The sequence below is a fragment of the Haematobia irritans genome, chromosome 4, assembly GCF_050003625.1.
Source record: "Haematobia irritans isolate KBUSLIRL chromosome 4, ASM5000362v1, whole genome shotgun sequence".
Taxonomy (NCBI): Eukaryota; Metazoa; Arthropoda; class Insecta; order Diptera; family Muscidae; genus Haematobia; species Haematobia irritans.
In genome coordinates this window covers 2,934,709-2,957,717 of record NC_134400.1, presented here as the reverse complement: position 1 = coordinate 2,957,717, position 23,009 = coordinate 2,934,709, and the positions used below count along the sequence as shown (strand labels likewise).

Genomic DNA, 23,009 nt, shown 5'->3' with positions numbered 1-23,009 from the left:
ATCCAACACGTTTGACGGATGTGATATGATATCGAAAATTTAGATCTACAAAGTGGTGCAGGGTATAATATAGTCGGCCCCGCCCGACTTTAGACTTTCCTTACTTGTTTTTTATTAACATTGTGTTCCACCCTAGTGCATTAGCCGACTTAAATTTTGAGTCTATAGATTTTGAAGAAGTCTATCAAATTCTGTCCAGATCGAGACATATTTAAATGTACCTGTTTTTATACCCTTAACCACTACTGTGGTACAGGGTATAATAAGTTTGTGCATTTGTATGTAACGCCAAGAAGGAGTAATCATAGACCAACCTTTTAGTATACGGATCGGCTTAGAATTAAATTCTGAGTCGATTTAGCGATGTCTGTCTGTCTGTCCGTCTGTCTGTCTGTTGATGTATTTTTGTGTGCAAAGTACAGCTCGCAGTTTTAGTCCGATTGTCTTAAAATTTGGTATAGGGTCCTGTTTCGGCTCAAAGACGATCCCTATTGATTTTGGAAAAAATCGGTTCAGATTTAGATATAGCTGCCATATATATTTTTCACCGATCTGGTCATAATTGGCGTGTATATCAACCGATCTTCCTCAAATTCCGTTCATCCGAATATTTTATGAGTCTCGAAAAACTTGCAAAATATCAGCCAAATCGGTTCAGATTTAGAAATAGCTCCCATATATAGCTTTCGCCCGATTTGCACTCAAATGCCCACAGAGGCCAATTTTTTGCTCCGATTTAATTGAAATTTTGCATAGGGAGTAGAATTAGCATTGTAACTATGCGTGCCAAATTTGGTTGAAATCGGTTCAGATTTGGATATATCTCCCATATATAGCTTTCGCCCGATTTACACTCATATGACCACAGAGGCCAATTTTTAACTCCGATTTAGTTGAAAATTTGCACAGGGAGTAGAATTAGCATTGTAGCTATGCGTGCCAAATTTGGTTGACATCGGTTCAGATTTAGATATAGCTCCCATATATATGTTTTTCTGATTTCGACAAAAATAGTCAAAATACCAACATATTCCGACATAAATATTGAGTCAATAGATTTTGTAGAAGTCTATCAAATTCTGTCCAGATCGAGTGATATTTAAATGTATGTATTTGGGACAAACCTTTATATATAGCCCCCAACACGTTTGACGAATGTGATATGGTATCGAAAATTTAGATCTACTAAGTGGTGCAGGGTATAATATAGTCTGCCCCGCCCAACTTTAGACTTTCCTTACTTGTTTTGTTCTGCGTTTTGTTATATGGTATAATTTATTTTTATTTGCAGTTACATGATGTCTGCGTTTGTACGTTTGATGAGCACGAAGTATATATGAAATGATTACTTATTGTTGAAATTAAACGACAAATTGCACGACATTATATGTAAATACAAATAAAGAATGATTTAATGTATAAATAAATAAAAACCAATAAATAAAGTTAATTTTGCTTTTTCTCTTCTCAAGTGGTGTCTTTTTTTCGACGACGAAAAAAGTTTTTTAAGTTGTGACCATGTTCTTTTAACTGAAAGAAAACCATTTTTGACGAATACCATAACATTTTAGACCGTGACCATTGTCTTTTGATTCAAACAAAATTCTTTTTATCAATATAATAACATTTTAGATGAGGAAAATTTTATTTTTCTTAAAACTATATTCACTGAGCCAACATGGTTGCAGGTGAAAATGCTACATGGTCGCCGCAAAAATCATGTTTCTTCTCTGCGTGTGTGGACTTTTTGGACGTTTATTCATACATAAATCTTTTGACTTGTTTAAGCTATTTTTTGGATGTACTTTATTCAAATTAGTTGAGATCTAATTCTTTGTATCCAAGAATCAACATATATTCGATTTCATGATAAGGTATCTGCTTACGACTTCTTTGGTGTTCCTCATATTTTAGTTGGATACTGTATATCCCCTTATAGGTATAACCTCTGGTATACAAATGGTGGATACATAGCTATGAATTGCTGTCAATGGCTTAGTGTTGATTGTATCATCTTTCACAATCATAACTGACTTTTGAGACAGATTTATTCATTGCAGTTTCTTTATGCAGTCGCTTTTGTCATTGGGCTGTATAATGCTATAGCAGTGGATTGTGTGAGTGAGATCTAACGGAATGTTACAAATGCATTTTGTCAAAGAGCAACAGCTCGTTAGTTTTCTATATAAACATAGTTAAGTGTGTAAAAACATCCATGCAGATATACCAATGCACACACAGACGTACATGCAGTAGGTGCGAGCGAATCTCACTATCTCTATCAGTGCTGCCGCTAGTGAAAAATTGAGTGAAGTAGATTTTGGAAAGAACTGGAGTAGATTGAATAAAATTGAAGTAGCATACATTTTTGAAAACAAAACAATAGAATTCATTTTATTATACCCTCAACCATAGGATGGGGGTATATTAACTTTGTCATTCCGTTTGTAACACATCGAAATATTGCTCTAAGACCCCATAAAGTATATAACATATATTCTGGGTCGTGGTGAAATTCTGAGTCGATCTGAGCATGTCCGTCCGTCTTCCTAACGAAACAAGCTATCGACTTGAAACTTGGCACAAGTAGTTGTTATTGATGTAGGTCGGATGGTATTGCAAATGGGCCATATCGGTCCACTTTTACGTATAGCCCCCATATAAACGGACCCCCAAATTTGGTTTGCGATTGCTCTAAGAGAAGCAAATTTCATCCGATCCGGCTGAAATTTGGTACATGGTGTAAGTAAATGGTCTCTAACAACCATGCAAAAATTGGTCCACATCGGTTAATAATTCAATGAATAAAACCGCTATGTTCATTGTAATTAAAGGAATAGGAAAAACAATTAGATAATATGGGGAAAAATTTTAAAATTTGAAGCAGTACAAAAAGTGAAGCAGATTTTTGGAAGAAGGAGTGACGAAGTACATTTTGTGAAAATGAAGCAAAATACTTCGATTGAAGTAGTAGCGGCAGCACTGATCTCTATGATGCGGTAGTTATGTCAGGGATGTAAATGTTGGTACAAATGTACTAATTTTGGAGCATTCCACAGACAAATCTACAATGGTGTTGCAATGATCTATTTGGTACAATTTGAATTAATCAGTACTAGGGCTGTCATTAGGGATCGATATTTGAAAATCCCGGTATTCGGGATTTAAAAATTTAGAATTCCGGGATCTCGGGATTTTCCGGGATTCTTGAAATATTTTAAGTTATAACAATCTACAGTGGCAAAAAATTATTGTACCTGAAATCAAATTAGGTTAATTCAATTTTATTAACAAGAGTAAATTAAAAATCAAATTGCTCATTGCTATCATACTTAACGAACACTTAGTCCAACTCAACAATGTCAAGAAAAGAAAAACAAAAAAATAAAAAGTAATTTTTATCGCTATATTACTCAGCAAAGCATTTTAAGGATTTTAGTTAGATTAGGTATATTTCGTACATTTGTGTTAATCCTTTTGTACTTCATCGTTTTAGTAAATTCTTAAAAATATCAAGACATCCCAAATTTTTTGTCAGATAAACTTGATTTTGTCATTTTGTCCACAGACCCTTTATCATTGCTTTTTATTTTATGTGTCACGAATTACATTTCACATGAACTCATTGTTCAAAGGAGGACATTATCTTTTACTTCGATTTTTGATGAAATTGTGCTTATTATAGTATATCTCATGTATAATAAATTCTTACCCAAGGTGTACCATAAATGTTTAATTCCATTTGTCGGGTATGAAATCTAAGAGCCGTTTGCATTGAATGAAACCCCCAATTTAATAAAGGATGCTAAAAAGTTACAAATTTAACAAATTGGAATTAGTTTTTCGGGATCCCGAAAACTCCCGGGATTCGGGATTAATCCCGTCCCGAAAATCCCGGGATGGGATTTATCCCGAGTGACAGCCCTAGTCTGTACGTTTTCAAGAAGTTACACACAAAAAAAACACATGAACGAAATTTTAGACAAACGAAATTCCCCTTTCTTGTAAAGTATTTTCTTGTAGATGATAAAATTCTTTTATTTTATTGCAAAAAAATATATTTTGATTTAGTTTTTTCTCTATGCTGATACAATTTGATCTTAAAAAGTACATTTATTGTTCTATTTTTCGTATAATTGAGAAAAACAGATTTTTCATCCCTGAGCAATGCAGGTTCATAGAGAAGATGTGTATGAGAGCAATGAAGTGTTGCAATAGTTTTTTCTATTATAGTTGTTGTTGCTTTTGCATTAGTTGCCGCTAAGGGTTTAAGTGTCTAAATATTGCCAAAACTATGTCCGTCCATTCTTTTGTCTGTCCATATGTTTTTTTTATAGGACATGCATACACAGAATAAGGAAAATTCGCACAACCCACAATGGTACAAGCATATATGGTAGTATTGCCAAATTTATACATTTATGGTATAAAGAAATAATTTTTTTTGGGGAAATTTTTTTCGAGGTATTGTAATATAGAACAATAAACGATTTCAACTTGTTGGCTTAAAGATTTGGCTACAAAATGTAAACATTGGAATTGCCAATGTAATGGTCGACTTCAGCCATCTGACTGCAAATAATTACCTGAATTAGTTTACCCAGCAAATTAACCCTAAATATATTATTTTTTAAACTAATTTTAATACACTTGGCAACACTAAAATATATATGCACGATAGAAGCTTTCACAAAGTCTAGATATGGCTTCAACAACGACAATTACAGCTACAAGTGTTCTTGGGCATTTGAGTTCATAGTCGTTAAGACGACTTGAAGTATTTTATCCTTTTGGAAGGTGCACACCAAGTACTTTAACAAGAACTTGTTCAACATTATCATGTTTGAAAGATCTATGCAGCAATACACATTGTCATCGGATTTTCAAAAGCCAAAGGACCTAAAATGACTACCTTTTCTAAACAGAAAAAAATATGTTGTAAAATTGACGCAAAAATGAACTAATATTTATTGCAAAAATTTTATTTTGTTTAAGTTTATTTGTAAAATTTTGTAAGAAATTTTCCCCAGCCCAACGAATTTTTCTTTATTCCAAGTATGTCTCAAAAATTTTATGAAATGGCAGTAAAATTTCAATGACATACAAATTAGTCCAATTCTAACTACAACAGAAGAAGTTTTTCGTACACTTCTCAAAAATAGTAAGAATGAACTACAGCGTGGTTCAAAAGGGAATGATCTGGCGCCTAAGATTTTTTCTTTATTTGTAGTTCATTTTTTCTTTTCAAGAAAGACACATTTCGTAAATAGTAATTAAAAATCCAAAAATGTCGGAAAATTTTCGTTACTTTAATGAATTTCAATATTTGGAGTACAATTTAGTTCAATTTTCGCACGAGATAGTTCATTTTTCCCATGATGGAACCTGGTATTTTTAGTTTAGTCCATGGAAATTATCCTTAGGCTAGTTTACATTTTATGCCATGATACCTGACTGAGACTATAGTTGCACCACCTCCACTCTACGATGCTGTTGCTCCGGAACGCCTTTGAATTTAATTGATTTTCATCTTGTTGTAGTGATTCGTTAGCGCGACAAGTTGAAAAGTGTCTATGTAAAAGTAACTATCATTGCTTTTTCCGTCATTTGTTGTTAAATGCAAATTAATATGGGGCTTCTACTTTCAGCTTCACCTCTTCTCCTATATACTCTGCATTTTCAAGTGGCTTCTTTAGCCAGCATCCTTCGTTATGGGTTTTACTGTGGACACAGTTCGTCGAATATGAAATGCCTGATGTAATTAATAATTTTTTTAAATATCTCACAGACCATTACGGTCATTGTCAACTTAATGATGCTTAAGTATACATTTTGTTTAATGAATTACTTTTTTCTCGTAATTTTCCCGTAATCGTAAGGCTTCAGATGAAGAGGAATCATTTTTTTTTTTATTTTCTTTACAGCAAAGGCCAGGCAAACAATCAATGGTCAATAAATCACAAAACATGGGCTGGCAACAATGGCTATGGCTTTGGTGGAAAACGAATGTTGTGAATTGTAAAGAATTTTATACAAAACTCAGAAATGATGGGACAATGTTATAAATCAATCAAATTAAAGATTTAACGCTTGATTGCTGCATGTATTTTTAAATTGTTCAACAAATATTTACCTTGGATATTTTAAAGCAGAAGGCTGTGGTGTATGGATTAGAGATTGCACAATAGAATAAATGTTAAGACATCTCATATACCCAAGGCAATAGCTTCATCATCACTGCCCTAAGATATGCTTCATAATTTTGTTTTATACCAAGCCTAAACCTGCTACTTCACCAGAGCCATTATATTTTTTGGTAAATGTTTTGTTTTGTTTCGTTGTTATATTATTCTTCTTTTTTTTATTTATTAAAGATTTATGCAAGACTTTCTTTCATATCCAAATTGTGCGTGAGAATGACTCCCCAGAAAATTATGATGGGTTCCATTGCTCACATTCCTTTTCTGCTTTTACGATTCTCCTTACAATTCCCCTCACCACATCAGTCTTCGTTTCTTCTATTAAGGGGGCTTGTGTTGTCGTTGCTTTTCATATGCATTCATTTAAAATGCTGAGCATTTCGGATGAGCATTAACAACAACAAAAATTTATATACATACATATATACGATATATAACAATTCTATCACAAAAGATGTTATGTTGTTTCTTCCCTTCTTTTGTTTGTTATTTGTAATCACAATAACAAGGGCTATGATTACATAATCTAGTTTACGTGCTCCCGGGTGTCTTGAGAAAACATCTGCATCCAGTATATTAAAATATTTCTGTAAAATCCTGTACAGGTAAATAAATTCTGCATAGTCTATGAATGTCTTAATATATGTGAGTAAAGGCGGCAATTGAAATTTTAATAAATTCTTAGAGCCTATATAAACACAGAAAAAATATCAATCAGATATTTCCAACTAAATAGTTGATTGACGCTGAAGAAATAATCAATTACTAACAAAATTAACTCTTTACTCACATGTCAGTTAAGAAAATGATTAAAAATGTTAAATTTTTTAATTACAATATTAATTATTCCAATTGATATTTTAATGAAATTAAAATAAATATTTTCAATTACAAAATGTTGTTGCACTGAAAGAATGTATTAATATATGTGAGTAAAGGCGGCAATTGAAATTTTAATAAATTCTTAGAGCCTATATAAATACAGAAAAAAATATCAATGAGATATTTCCAACTAAATAGTTGATTGACGCTGAAGAAATAATCAATTACTAACAAAATTAACTTTTTACTCACATGTCAGTTAAGAAAATGATTAAAAATGTTAAATTTTTTAATTACAATATTAATTATTCCAATTGATATTTTAATGAAATTAAAATAAATATTTTCAATTACAAAATGTTGTTGCACTGAAAGAAGAGTTGTCTTTTCTTAGGAACGAAATTTGAACCAAACTATTTTTTATTTTGACTCTAAAAAAAATTTTTGGAAGCAAAACAAAATATTAGAGACAATTGTTGAATCGCTTGTCATAAAATTTGGTTTGTTTACTCTTAAATATAATATTTTATAATAAAGTGTTCGTCACGTAGTTTCTATATACTTAATTTTATAATCATCGGTTTTTCATTGGTTTTAATTCAAATCGAAGGAAACCTGTGCTAAAGCATGCTTCTTCTAAAGGTCAAATAAATAATTATTAAATTAAAAAATTAATTTAAACCCACAAGTTTTACTAAATATTTGATTGCTTCAATTAAAAAATTATTTAGTTTTTCCGATAAAAAACAATTAAATTCTAAAACTAATTTAACTTGTCGCAGAATCTATTATTTTTTTTTATCTAGTATATTTTCTTACGTCTAATTCTATGATTGATACTATCATTTTCGTATAAGCAATTTCAATAAATAGAATTAATCGAAACAATTATTTTCGTGACTGAATCAGAATTTTTTCCTGTGTATGGTCAATCTGTATACAATTGAGATTAGAGTATAATTCTATAGAAAACTCTAGAATTACATAAAGTTGGGAATTAGTTGGGAATACATTCCAAGTAATGATGCCAAGAGATGCTTGTTAAGTACATGCATTCTTAATGCCATATTGCATCTGCCACCGTTGGTGTCATAATGTTACACAGTATGTAAATGTTAGCAAGCTACCAATATAGCGAATACTTGATGATGATACTATGCTCATTATATGCTATAATCAATCCGCTCACAAGAACTATACAATAATTATGCTGCATTTTTAAGATTTTTAATCTGTACTGTTAAGATTTAATCTTATCTTGTCTTAAGAATCTTTATCTTAAGAATACTTTCAATTTCTTAAGTTCAATTTATTAATAAAACATTCATTTATTATTTCAATTGTGTGAATTGCTTACTCATTCTCTTTTGAACAAGTAGCTTTATTATAAAATATGGTATATGCCTACCTGTTACTGAAAATTTCTACTTCTTCATATCTCATTATAATTAATAACAGAAATTACAGTATACTTTTGGGCTTATACGATGGGTTGCCTTTTGTTTTCCATTTGTAATACGTGTGTGTGTGTGTGTTACGTGTATATCAGTGTGCAAATATAACTTCTCCAGTATGAGCATCATAATTAAAAGAGATTATATGGGGGAGAGCATACACAACACTACAAACTCCATGAATAAAGCATCAACCTGAAGGTAAACTCTACTGAAAATTAATATAAAGCTTTAATGTATTCTATATTTATGAAATTTCTACTTCATCCCAAAAGTATATAATAAGAAGAAGCAGTTTTATGGATTTGTTTTTCTTTTTTTACCTTGATAAGGACCAACTCTCCTACACACACACGTACGCGAATGCATCTACATAGTCCCACATACATTTTTACACATTTGCCATTTTTGAAATTCAAACAAACTTTACGTCCAAGTTTGTTAGTGAGCCGACTGCTCTGGTATAAACTTCGCTATATTTCCAGGTTTTTCACCTGGGACTGGAGCAGTGGCACTTAGCGTTGGCCGGAATAAGTGCAAGTATATATGGAATACTTGGAAATTTATGACAGGTTAATACACTTTACCTGGCCTCTTTGTTGTTTTGCCTACGCCAGGCATTCATTGTCTTATGGCCATACTCAGCAGTTTTAAAGGTTATTTGCAATTTGGTTTTAACGCTTGTTTCGTTCTAAATGCTTGGGCATGGGCCACAAGAAGGACATTCAAAGTTGATCATCGTCTTTGGGTGGGTGGTTGACTTTTGGCCATACATGCGTGGTGTCAAGCATGCGAACAATGCCTTTTGTTAACAATGTTCCTTTTGGCCGGTTTGGTATAGCCTGATATTTACTTATTAATGTACAAAGGTGGAATAAAGCATTTTAACGGGCGCAATCGTTAGCCGAGGGAGTGCCAATGGATTAGTGGTGAGCATGTCTTACAGGACTTCATAAACACTGTCAAAAACAATAACAACATTAACATCAATAAAATACACTAAAACTATATTGCGTGACCTTTGGTCTTTTGACCGACTAGAAGATAAACACAATAGAGGAATTGTTTGGAAAATATAAATGGAAAATCGAATCTCGTTCCAAACAAACCAAAGCAATGTGCTAGAAATTTCAAAACAATCCTAGTGAGCAAATAGAAAACTAAACGAACAATAGATTTTGGCAAACATGGCTGGACGATAAAACGAGTACAACAAAAAAGAATTAAATAAAGCAAGGCGAAGAAAATTATATCGTACCCTACAGAAATGTCAAGTTTTTCAAAATTATAAATTTACGCTGCGTTTTTTGAACATTTTGGCTCTGGTTCATACAAAAAATATCACCAAAATTTTGCCAATTGAATTTTTAATTGGTTCAACAATTTTTTTATTTGAAATAAATATCAATCACAGAAATTAGTAGTATCAATTACATTTTTAATTGGATCAATTGATTTTACGTTGGTGATTGAAGAAATTTCAATTAAAAATTAATTGGATTTACTGAACTGAAATATAATTTTAAACATATTACAAAAATTTTCGCAAGATTTGGGCTATAGTTCATGTTTGCTACGTAACCTCAAAATGCTGCATTAAGACAATCGTTTTTCAAAAATGAGTAAAAAGATTAGAAATCGTTGCAACCTTATAATAAATTCGAGTTTCTATGCTATTAAAGAATTTCGTTTTTCTAAAAGTTCGAAGGAACATATTTTTGGTTTATTTTCCAACTACACTATAAACTCGTATTACGAACGGAACAAAGAATTTTGACACACCGGCCCCATCATATCTGCGAACATTTTAAAACAAAGAAAAAAAACGAATGTAATTCAATTAAAAAGGTCAACATTGAACGAAATGGCAAAATTCAACATAGAGATGACACAATCTGATTTTATTGGCCAATCATAGTGTTAATTAAAAGTCACCAACCAAAATCGACAGATAATGTGCATACGGATGTTACGGCTAAACTATTTCCAAGTTTCTACAAGTTAAAATATTCTAGCATACTTACCACCAGCGTTCAACATGATAATCCTTTTGGGTAACCAAGTTATTGCTAAATCCGTCAGTTGGTCTCTATTTGTATTGGTGAGGAACGAAGGGGATTTTTTTCTGTTGAATAATCCAAATCTTTCGTTTTGTGGATAAGGCCAACTTGCTGTTATTGCCCAACTTGTAGTCGTTGTTGTAGTTTGCCTGCTTTTTGAGTTTCGGTGATAGTTGTTACATTTAATATTATACAATTGTTTGAGCCATCAAAATCTTAACCGTTGACTTTGTGTTAATCAGGTTAGAAATATTTACACATTCACACTAGAGTGCTATTGAGGCAAATTCTTTTCTTGTTTCTTTTTTGGAGATTATCGCATATGGGATATTACACAATGGCTCTGTCACACATATTCCTTTTGAACTATAAGTTAGATTGTCTTTGCTATTCACCATTGTAAGGAGACACTGGTTTGATAATGTCCTTCACAGATCCTGAAAAACAATAGAAATTTTGTTAGCAATTATTTATTTGAAAAGAGGAGATTTTAACTAAACTAAAAATCAGAAAGAAAAAAATTAAAATAAATACTGACCTAATGGAAATGATGCAACCTAAAATTTTAGGACACTACATTTATAAATTTATTTCATTAATTATAGGATTTAAATGTTTGAAAAATGCGTTTCTCCATTAAAGCCTTTGAAGTAACGAAAAGTTTCCTTAATGTAATGAAAACCTCTTTTCCCTCCATAAAATTCTTATCATTAGGGTTACAAGCTGAACTGACTATTATTACGCATATACTTTTGTCAAATTTTGGAAAAGTCGACTAATAAATATAATAAAAATATTTTTGGATTCAATAACGAAATTAATTGATCCAATTAATTTTTAATTGAAACTTCTTAAATCTAGGAAATGACAGCATGAATCTCCAACACCAATTAAAATATTAATTGATTCAATTAAAAACTTAATTGATTCAACTAATTTCCATCATTAATTTTTATTTTGATTAAAAAATAAATGGAATACTTTACTTTTTTAAGTCAATATTTTTTTGCATTGAATTAAAATTTTAATAGAAAAAAATTGGTAAAATTTTTTTCTGTGTGACATATTGACTCCAATGCAAGTACTGATTCTCTAATTAGATACATTCAATGTATGTATGTTGTTGAATTTCCCAAAATTGTAAGCACAGCTTGGTACAGGATCCACGTTCTAAGCCACAAAGGATTAAAATCCAACAGCTCCAGTAATTGGTAAAGCCTTTCAAAATTCAGGAGTGAATAGACATGACCAGAGTATGAAGCCGACCCATTTTTGTCGGCGGCGGCTGACACTAATTTTTTGCCTCCGGCGGCGGCGGCTTGACGGCTAAGCCAATATAAATTTGTCTATTCGGCGGCGGACAATTATCCATTATAACATCAATTTGAAGTTATCCGAATGGTAATGAGATTAGTTGTACAACCAATCTTACAATCGCATTTACATTTCATTTAAATTTTCTGAGCTAATTTTTTGCAAAATTATTATAACAACTTGATACTGACTTATTTTGGGTGGAAAGTTAAACATTTTGACAAAAAATGCAAAAATTTTTAATAAATTTTTCTGATTTAAATCAATATTTATGATTAATTGGCGCCTAATTTTGAGTCGAGATGAGTCGACATATTCGGCGGCGGCTTCGACTGGAAAAAACTGGTCGGCGGCGGCTAAAATTGGCGGCGCGACTCGGCGGCTTCATTCTCTGGACATGACTAAAAGCCTAGTCTTCTTAGCCATATGTGTGTGTGTATATACATACATATCTCTCAGGAACTGAATGCATTGGCATTTTGGCAATAATAATAAATAAATTCCAGTTCAGATATTCTACCAACAAACACAAAAACATTTTGTTTAGCATAAAACTAACCATTATAGTTATATTTTATTATTCTCTAATGAGATGAAACATCAAATCTCCTGCATGAAAAGCAAAACACAAGTATACTCTCTATCTCTCTCTGATATACACATACATATATATTAAATAAAATGACATTTGATGAGAGACACGACTACACTACATTAATTTACTCTCGTGTGCCGAATGTGTTGTATGTATCATGGTATGCATATCAAATTGTTGCTGGTGTGCTAAAGCTCCATCCATGCTACTCGTTTCTGTTGTTGATATCCGTTTGTGCAGAAAAACAAAAGTCTTGGGGCCAACGACTGGTGTGGGAGATGGGAATGAGTTTTTTGGTTATTTTGTTTGTTTTAGCCATATAAATATGTGTGCGTGTATGTTCGTTGCGGTATAGCCTTAATTTATTCGTTATCCACAAAGCAACAGCCACACACCACATGTATACAACCATATCTTTCCGGATTTTGCATTGCTGTATAATATATCAACAGTGTAGTAGGGATGCCCACATACCCTGCAAACATTTTCTATTGGCATTGGTATAAAATCGAGTCAAAGATAATTGAGTATAACAAGATTCAGCATTGTGCTCTTATAAAGAGAAAACAAATGTCAAGGTGTAGAGGGCTATGAGAAAAAAAATTGTTTTATTTGTCAATTTTTTCAAAAGCAGCTCTGCCCAGGAATAAATTCAAAACGACAATATTCGCATAAAGTCATAATGAATATTCGCTTTGAAATACACATACGTTTTATTTTAATTTTCTACAATCGTTTTGGTATAGCTTTTGTGGGTTTTTATTCAGAAATTTATGAAAAACACAAATGTTATGATATTTTCCGACGCAAACGGCAGTACATATGAGAGACACGTCGACGCAAACTTTATGATATTTTGTTGGCAGAGTCCTCTTTTGCTTCAGTTTTGCTATGACAAGACTGCATCTTCTTCTCAATTATCTTTGATCGAGTGGAGGGTAAGCGTTGCCGGATTTTTTTTTTTTAATTTTCACCCAAAATGGCATTTTTGCTATTTTGAAAATTAACTTTTCGTAATTTTTACCATCAATGGATTCTCTATGATCTTTTAAAGCAATTACTCAAATTTTGATATTGGTCTAATTTGATCGCCGTTGTAGAACGTATTGTTGATTCTAACGAAAATTTTAATGAAATAAATTAATTTTTATACTTTCAGGATAAATTTATCATTTCCTTTAGGTTTGATAAGCTGAACCCAAACTTACATCTTGCATGAAAAAACAATAGAGGAATTTCAAGTTACTTAGAAATGTAGTTTGTACCGAATTGATGTATAAATCCGGATTACATTAGTTTTTCAATATGTTTCCCTTGTTGAATTCTTGCGTCGTGGTGTTAATTTTATCTTTCTCCCCTTCTCACGTTCAACATTTGATTTTTTCATATTTGAAAGATACTCTTATACTATTTGATATCTTGTACCATATTTTTTGATGTTTGTTGGGTGGTTGTGGATGGCGTTAGAATGTCTGGTTATATCACCATGCATCATTTTTTCTCTCTCCTTGGGTGGTATTCTCCCTTTTAGGTAACATTCCATATTGGAATAGAACAGATTTTTTTATTCAACAGAAAAATATTGCCTATATAATTATTGAGACTATTGCGTCCAATTAACATCTTTTCTTATCACAGTGTGCTGGCCGATTCCATGTTTAGCTCAATGACAAGAGACCTTCTTTTTTATATAGCCGATTCCGAACGCCAATTCACATTATAGTGAAACCACATAGAGAAGCTTTGGCACAATTAGAAACGTCATCAGCATTAGTAAGGGGGCATAAGCCACCGCCGAAAAACTTTTTGGCTGTCGGTCGAAAGTGGTATTGATTGATTGAATTACATTCTCAATAGCGCCATCTCATACTGCTATAAGAAGGCCAAAAGTGTAATTTTCAAAAAATTCATTAAACAAATCGTAGTTCGACAATGTTGTTTCATACGTTTTTCGAAGTGGAATGTCTCATAGACTGCCTTTGTCGTATCTTTTTATGCGGTTGATATGTATTTCTATATCTGGTCGTGTTTAACAATATTGTCATTTACAAGTCCTTTTTCCACATGACAAATTACACGTGCTCTGAAAGAAAGTAGTCTGTCAGTTTACTGCGTGTCCTGTTGATACAATGGTGTAAATAATACGATTTAAATCATAATGATTTCATTTCAGGATTGTTTTCACATCCACTGGTAGTGGTAGTGCTTCATGCCAGGCAGGCATAAAAATTTATCAAATAATCCAGGCAACGATGATGGAGAGTAAAATGGATGCTTACATGATGCTACAGGCAATTGGAATTGATTGGAAGAGTATGAGTAGATTTTCGTTTTTGTTTTTTTTTTTTTATAACCACAATGATAAGTGAATTATTTTTATATTTTGGAAACAAGCAATCAACAGGATGGAATATTATTATCATATTCGGAGGGAATTGTTGCCCCAATAAAACCAAAAATACATTCGCCAGCGCTTACATTTTCATTTCATGATGTTCGCACACACTTTCGCTCAAGGTCTTATAATATCATTTACATTGTTTATTTTAATGGTATCACTTATTTTTGTGAGAAGCTCTCATTATTTGTTAAGCAGATTATATCTATTTAAATTGAAAGAAAGAACATTAACCTGAATATTGGTGGGTTATTGTTCTACTGAAGAATAAAAATATTAATATCATTGGCTACCTATTTCATTTAAAACAAATTCGCTTGTGGAGAAGAAGACATACAATATACAATAAAATGATAAAATACTAACAAAAAGAACACATCAGTTGGGTAGATCAAGGTGTTCTCTAAGTGGTAGATAATAAAAATTTATTTAAATTAACTTAATGTAGGTATATTTAATTTATTCTTTTTAGTGTAAATGTAAATTAGATAGAATTTAATCTAAATTGACCTTAAGTAAATTAAACTACCAAGTAAATTTAAATAAATCTAACGAAATTGAATTGCATTTTATTTAATTTAATTTAATTTAACTTAATTTAATTTAATTCAATTTAATTTAATTTAATTTAATTTTATTCTATTTCTGGAATAAACATGTTATTTTTTCATTATGTGAATGTAACGAATCATGATATTTTGATAAAAAAAATATATTCTTATTCATTCTAAGCAGAATCCTTTTTATATTAATGACGTGTATTGAGAGTGAGTTATTCAAATACTGCAGCAAAAATATATAAATATTTACTATGTTGTTGTTCTGTTATTATTTTTAGCACATCTATCATACCTATGACCCTGAGCATTTTAAATAAATCCGTTTGCATAGCTAGATTGTGTGAATGTGTAAGTTGCTATATGTGGGCGTGTGTGTATTAGTCTCCTGGCCAATTGTGTCTTGTTTCTATATGGTATGGTTAACATAGTTCTATATTCGTTAGCACTTGTACACAACTTTTCAAATTGAATATTCCTTTCTATGGTCGCTAATGCATTTTTCATGTTCCCACCATACCACGCAGAGTTTAGTATCAGCAAAAGGATCAAGGATCCAAACCATGAGAACTAGCATCAAGATAAGTGTCAGCTTTCGTTTCTGTTGCTAATGATGATTGAGCTTGTAGCAATTTTATCTAAAAGTTATGGAATTTAATTTGCTACAATATTATTTTCGATTTCGTTTTTTTAAAAAAGTGAAAAAGAGCTAAATTCAGATGGGTTTGAATTATTGATAGCAACTACATTCTAGTGAATAAGACACAGCTTTGAGCTCTGGAAATAAGAGAACAAATGTCAAAGTGTAGAGGAATATGAGAAGAATTTCCTTTTACTGTAAATTTTCGCTGTAACATACACACACTTTCTATTTTAATTTTCTATCACCGATTTGATGATTTTTACATCAGAAATGAGTGCCACCAGACGAGTACTATGTTCGGTTTTTTCACCAAAACACTAAATTAAAAGTACAAATATATTTATGAAGACGATTATATTTTGATCGAGCCTTGCCAAATAATGGATGTAAAAGATCCAAGGAATTGATTGCAAAAAATTTATATTTCTAAATGGATTAATTAAAAAAAATTTTAGTAGTACTCAGCTTTAGTGACAAATTTGCCACTTTTTCAATCCATGAGACTTTTGTGACGGTTTTTTTGTTATGCCTCTGAATGTTATTTTTTTTCAAAATTTTGCGACACCTTTTTGCCGCTTTTTCAATCCATGAGACTTTTGTGACGGTTTTTTTGTTATGCCTCTGGATGTTATTTTTTCCAAAATTTTGTGACACCTTTTTGCCACTTTGTTTTGCACATATTTATCTCGAAACCCGTTAAAATTATGGAATTTAGCGGTGTCATAGAACTTATGCATCCACTATTATATTTTTGAGTTGACAGATCTGTCATTTTCAAGGATTATTTTATGATGAATGTAGATAAAAGATTGTTAAGTTAAATTTGAACCAATTTGAAAAAAGCGACATCAAACGAATAAAAATCTATTTAATTCACAATTTTTATAAACAAGCTTGCCAAATTTCTTAATTTGTGTGTCATCTTTTATTACGAGTGACACATTATGTACCACTTTTTGGAAGCTTTTAACCGTAGCGCTATCTTACACCGGCGTTTATAAAGGAAATCTATGACTGAAATTTACTACTAACAGTTGTTAAAAATTAACTACTAGTAATACATATTACTAAAATGAAGGTGATAAGAATCGCAAGTCTGGTCATTCCAATGTTCATGAAGAAGCCTTTATCGATCAAAAAAAATATATTTCCATCCAAATGTGTGCTATATTAATATTTTATATATCCATGGATCTGTTCTCAGTCGCCTATTTCCTTTGTTTTATCCAGTGCATGGCAGTTTTGTCAATGTTGACATCAAACCAATCCGAATGAATACATCCTTAACCATTCTTAATAGCACCCAGGGACTTTGCTGCTTAGGCCATGGGGAATCTTTTGGATATCTTGTGAAATTCCACCAACAATAACATAAATACTAATAATGACAATGAAGGGAACACCATTTTAAGTATTTGCTGCAGTGCGGTCTTTTGTACTAAATGGTTTTATCCAATGCTATTCTTGAATTTCTTTCTTTCTCATTAAAGAAATATGCTGAATTCTAAAAATACAAAAGAGGTGGATTGTAGTTACGTGGATATTCCTCATGGACAGGTATATGATACGTTTATATAGTAGTAGTATTAGCTGAAAAATGAAAGGCATATTGAATGCTAGCATTTGCACTCTGAACGAAAATGAAAAGGCAAGACATTAATCCACAAACCAAAAATAGAAGTAATTAATAAAGTTAGTTTTATGTTTGGAAATAAATGAAGGAAATTCAATACACTATTCAATAAAGTGGGGCGGAAAGAAAGTTACTGTTGTCCATCATTTAATAAAAAAATATCCTTTTCTCTCTGATGATAAATTCCAGGGTGATAAGTTATCGGTCTTCGAACCAGTCACCGAAGTTGTGTGATTTTCTGTCATCCTTCCTACCAGTATTTAATGGTTTTTAGAACTTTATTATTTTTCTTAAAACAAATCAAGTCGACCATTGATTTGTCAATTTAGACGATTTTGCAGGGATCGAATTTAGAAAACGTGAACGATAGAGTCGATTGAAAATCTAGAAAACGTATATTCTACTTTCCGACATCTTTTGCAGAAAAAGTCGATTATAAATCCTACTCTGCTGAGACTATAGTTTGCAATCTTATCTCTTATGCGAAGGAACATCATTCTTATAACCAACTCTCAAAAACTCAGAAATGTCATCATGACCACACTGAAAGAATAGTTTTCTTTTCAGAGAAATGACATTTCATACAAACAAACTTTTCTTTTGACACTAAAAGAATTTCTGTGAAAGCAAATGAAACAGATTAGGAACAGTCCTTAAAACGCTTGTCATTTGCTATAAAAGAAAATATTTTATAACAAAGGGGAATTTCATTTGTCGAATATACTGTAAGGAGATAAGCCGCTGAAAAATATTTTTTGGTAGCCATTACCTGGTTTCAATGCCAACGTTATGGAATATTCAAATGTGTTTTATCTTTACTGAAAAACATTTCTAAACAAATATTTAGGCAGAATTTACATAGAGTTTTTATAAGTTTATCAGCCCCATTGCCAAATTTCTGAGAAGTAAGCAAATTGTGGTATGGCAACTGAAAAGCATGAACACGATTTGCTTAGTAGTTGGTGCTTATCGTTCAGAGCCTTTTCTCGAAATTAATAATCTATCAAAATTTACATGGATACCATTCCATGTTATCCATGGCGTATAGTCGTTAGAAAAGTTGATAGAGTGATGATGGATTCCATATATATGAATAATATTAGCATAATAACCATTTGTCTATGAGGTTTCATACTCCTATTTGTTGAAATCATTATGGAAATATTGTTGGATTTTTTGCATTCCTTGCAGACAATGGCATATATCATAGGTTGAGGCAAAAGTATTGAGAAAAACAAAACAGCAAAAAGGAGCATACCCAAAATGAGCCCCAGCGGTAAGAGAATGGTCTCGTAACTCTAAAGAATCCCGTGAGGCTTTATTCTTGCATTTTAAATTCATTGGGAAAACACGAAGAGAAGTTCCATTTTGATTGGTCAGTATTTGCTGTACATAATTATGCTTTTATTAAAATGCTTTTAAGGGAATAAGGAATTTAAGCTGAACGCGAACGAAAATAGCTAAAAGCAATGACGACAAACCTTTCATGTCCATGCCTTTTAGGGAAAATGAAGTTTCGCTGAATGCGAACGAAATTTTTTTGCCAGATTCCTGGGATGTTGCTTTTTGGGCCACTGTTTGTCCACAAATCTCCATAGAAATATTTGGCGTGAATTTGGAGTAAACTAATTATATTGACGAAAAATAAATTAATTTCATTTTCTCGAAAATAAAGTTCATCTTTTGTTGGAAATGTTCTAATATTGCTTTGAAAATCTTTTTCTATGTTAAAGAAATTTAAAAATAGTTATTATTATTTAACATATGTATATGAATATATATACCATTTTTGTCGACTAACTTTTACCATTTTTCCGTTAGGAGCATTATTCCATCACTATTCCCATTACAGAATTGGTATGCTTATCAAAATATGGTTAGTTTAAAAAGCCACCGATGTACAATCTCGGCGAAAAACTACGAGTATCTCCTGAAACAAACTTTACTGCCCTAAGGGAGTTTGGCATTGACCGAAAAAAATGGTATTCCGATGATGCATCGAGTCATGTACAATGTGCGTTTTAAGCGTTGTCCTGACGGACGACGAAGCCCTTTCTGGTAATCAGTTCTGGCCGCTTTTTTTCGACTGTTTGTTTCAATTATTTAGACCCTTTAGACCCTATAAAATATATAACGATCGACTCAGAATCGCTTACTGAGTCTATTTAGCCTTAGGTGTCAACCAATGTAGTTCAACTTTAAAATTTAGATGTATTAGCAATTCTATTCAGAAGAGCTATATGTACTCTTACATAATTATATTGCCCGATTTTCACAATTTTTGCTACATTACCCACAGTAACTGAGCGAATTAGTTTTTTTTAATAATGGACTCAATATTAGTGGGATATTAACTCTGTATGTGTAAAATCAAGTACATGGACGAAAAAGACTGTTTTTCATATGCTTGGGTGTAAAAATTATATGTTTGGAACTCAAATTTGTTAACACAATATTTTTAAGTGCAAGCATACAGTGTTCATAAACTAGCATAACATGTTTGGGACATATATGTTAATATGTTAGAACATATTATGTTTGAGACATACAATTTTTGTAAATGTAATATGTTTGGATGCAAACATATATTAATTTAGAAATACCCCATAAACATATATGTGTTTAGAAAGAGAGACCTAGAGAGTATGCTGCAAGTAAAAGAATGGAGGTAACCAATTGGTGCCTTAAAAAATGTATACACAAAGAAAACATATACATATACCCCAATTTCATTTGGGGTATATGTTACAGAAGCGATTTTTTTTTAAAGGTGTATAGTATAGCTCCTAATATCAAGCATTTTTGCTCAGGTTAGGAATACGCTCTTAAACATTTCCTAAATATGGAATGTTTCTTAAATATGGAAATACGTTTTATCTTCCAAACCTGTTTTAATGATACCCCACAAATGTTTATGTTTACTAATTCAGTAGGGGTGGTTTAGGGTATGATATAGTCAGCCCGCCCGATTTTATACTTTACTCACTTGTTTATAAAAAAATATGTTCTAAATATAGAGAACTTCTTTATTATTTTCACTCATTTTTGAATTGCATTGCTAACATTATCGAATTTATTTTTTATTTGTAGCTAAAAATTTCGTCTTTATGATTGGTAGCACTGGACATGGATGACTTCAAAGACATCTATTGAGATACGAAAAGACTTTTCCGACTACACTCATCAAAAAAAAAAAAATCTGGCGGCTATTAATCTCTTACAATTCTTGGCCTAGGTTAGGTTAGGTGGCAGCCCGATGTATCAGGCTCACTTATGCGCTTTACAGACTATCAGTTATTCCGGACGGAATGTCGGTGATTGTAAAGAATCTTACAGTGTGTCGGATCGATACGACTTGTCGGCGATGACTAAATAATCGGTAAATGTGTTATCGATCCCATAAACATGCAGCAGTATAGATTACGCCTTCGGACTTAACTTATAATGTGCACAATATATGGGATATGTTCGACACGAGCACTGTCGTCCGGAATAACTGATAGTCTGTAAAGCGCATTAGACTATTCAGTCCATTGTGATACCACATTGGTGAACTTCTCTCTTATCACTGAGTGCTGCCCGATTCTATGTTAAGCTCAATGACAAGGGACCTCCTTTTTATAGCCGAGCCGAGTCGAGCTTTGTAACCCTCAGAAATCTCACCTGAGGTAGGATAATACACCGCTGAAAAACATTTGGTGTTCGGTCGAAGCAGAAATCGAATCCACGACCTTGTGTATGCAAGGCGGGCATGCTAACCATTGCACCACGGTGGCTCTTGGCCTAACGTGAGGTACGTAAATTTTTTGATATTTAGAATGTTATCCCACAGGTTTTCAAGAAACTGTGATAGTTCTTTATTTAAGGTTAAGATTTTTAATTTGAGTGTGTTTTTAACTTAATTTTCAAATTCAAAATATATTTTATATTATTATGAATTTTTTCTATTTCTTGTTAATTTTTTTCACATTTTATTGAGCATAGTCTAGTTTTACCTGGAGTTTTTTTTTTAATATACACACACACCTTTTTCCGTTGCCTTTCACACTCAATTCAGGCATTCAATTAATTAGTATAATTTGATTTATAACTTTTATTTTTTTGTATCATTTCTTATTCCTAAGGAAGGAGGTCTTGTCGAATTTATCGATTCATACTTGAAGTTTCCTTTCATTCTTCGTTTTTGTTTCTTTTTTTTGAGATGTTTGTCGTTTTATTTGTTTAGTTGTCGTGTTTCACTATTTCGATGGATGATTAGTGGTAATTTTAGGTGACGTTGTATTGTGGTAACAACTTCATTTGTAGAGCACAGCCCCTTTCAACAACATTTCATTTATTGGATTAACGGTCGCAAACAAACTCACGCACACACACACACGAACACTTGGGCATGTGTATACTAGGACTATGGGCCCGTTAATCATTTATGCATCCAAATGATTATGACATACAGACAAACACTCACACATAACAACTCATGTATAATAGGTAGGGTCAATCATGACTGTTAGCTGGGGTATGTTGCCACCCAACACCAAACACAAAGTGATGACTTTGTGTGTGTTGCCGTTGCGTTTCACTGCCACTGTTGCTGCCGGGCACACGCACCATTAAAAAAACTTCTTTTCTTTATTTGGTTACATTAGTTTTCAGCACATTGGACGCGGCATGCTTTTTTTTCTTTTTGCCAATTAAATTTTGTTTTTCGTTTTAGTATTTGAGGAGTTTCTTTTTTAAATTTCCGTTGAAAGTGAATTCGAATGGCTTTCAATTTCTTTATTTTTATTGACCATAGTTCTTCTATTTCTTATTGACTGGTTACTCTTGTGGTGGCCCTATGCCTTGTGTCTCATAGATTTGTCTGAGATTGGTTCGATTGGCGTCTGAAGATATGGGCGAACAGCACGTCTATAATACAGGAACATAAGCAACAAACTGTTGTCGCTGACAGAATTCTTCCCTATCAAGAGTTCCCAAATGGACTCTTCGGCAAAAGCACAACAACATTGGAAAAAGCAATGAAAACCCCCCGAAAAAAAACTCGAAGCTCTTGAAGACGAAAGCTTTCATTCGGCGTATGTGCAGGATTACGTTTGATTAAGGAAGGTTAGTGATACAAGTGAGAGAACACTCCAAGAAAATATATGAGAAAAAATGTAAGCGTATAAGAGATTCTTACTTTGCTATAAAAAAATTAAATTTCTCTCCCATTATAAATTCAACAGTTAAAATTGTGATTGCTTTAGATGTTTACAGGAAATATAGACAAGCATGTCCCTCGATTATATCCGCAAAAAATAATTCCCTTGCTTCTCAATCCCATCTGGCCACAG

General features: G+C 32.2%; 1 protein-coding gene across 1 annotated transcript in view; it reads right to left on the bottom strand.

Annotated features, from left to right (window-relative positions):
* LOC142234740 (uncharacterized) overlaps positions 1 to 23,009 on the bottom strand; it is a 303,670-nt gene that overhangs the window by 54,176 nt on the left and 226,485 nt on the right. Inside the window, exon 6 of the mRNA XM_075305910.1 lies at positions 10,501 to 10,973. The gene's annotated coding sequence lies outside the window, so the exon portion shown is untranslated. The remainder of the gene's footprint in view (positions 1 to 10,500; positions 10,974 to 23,009) is intronic.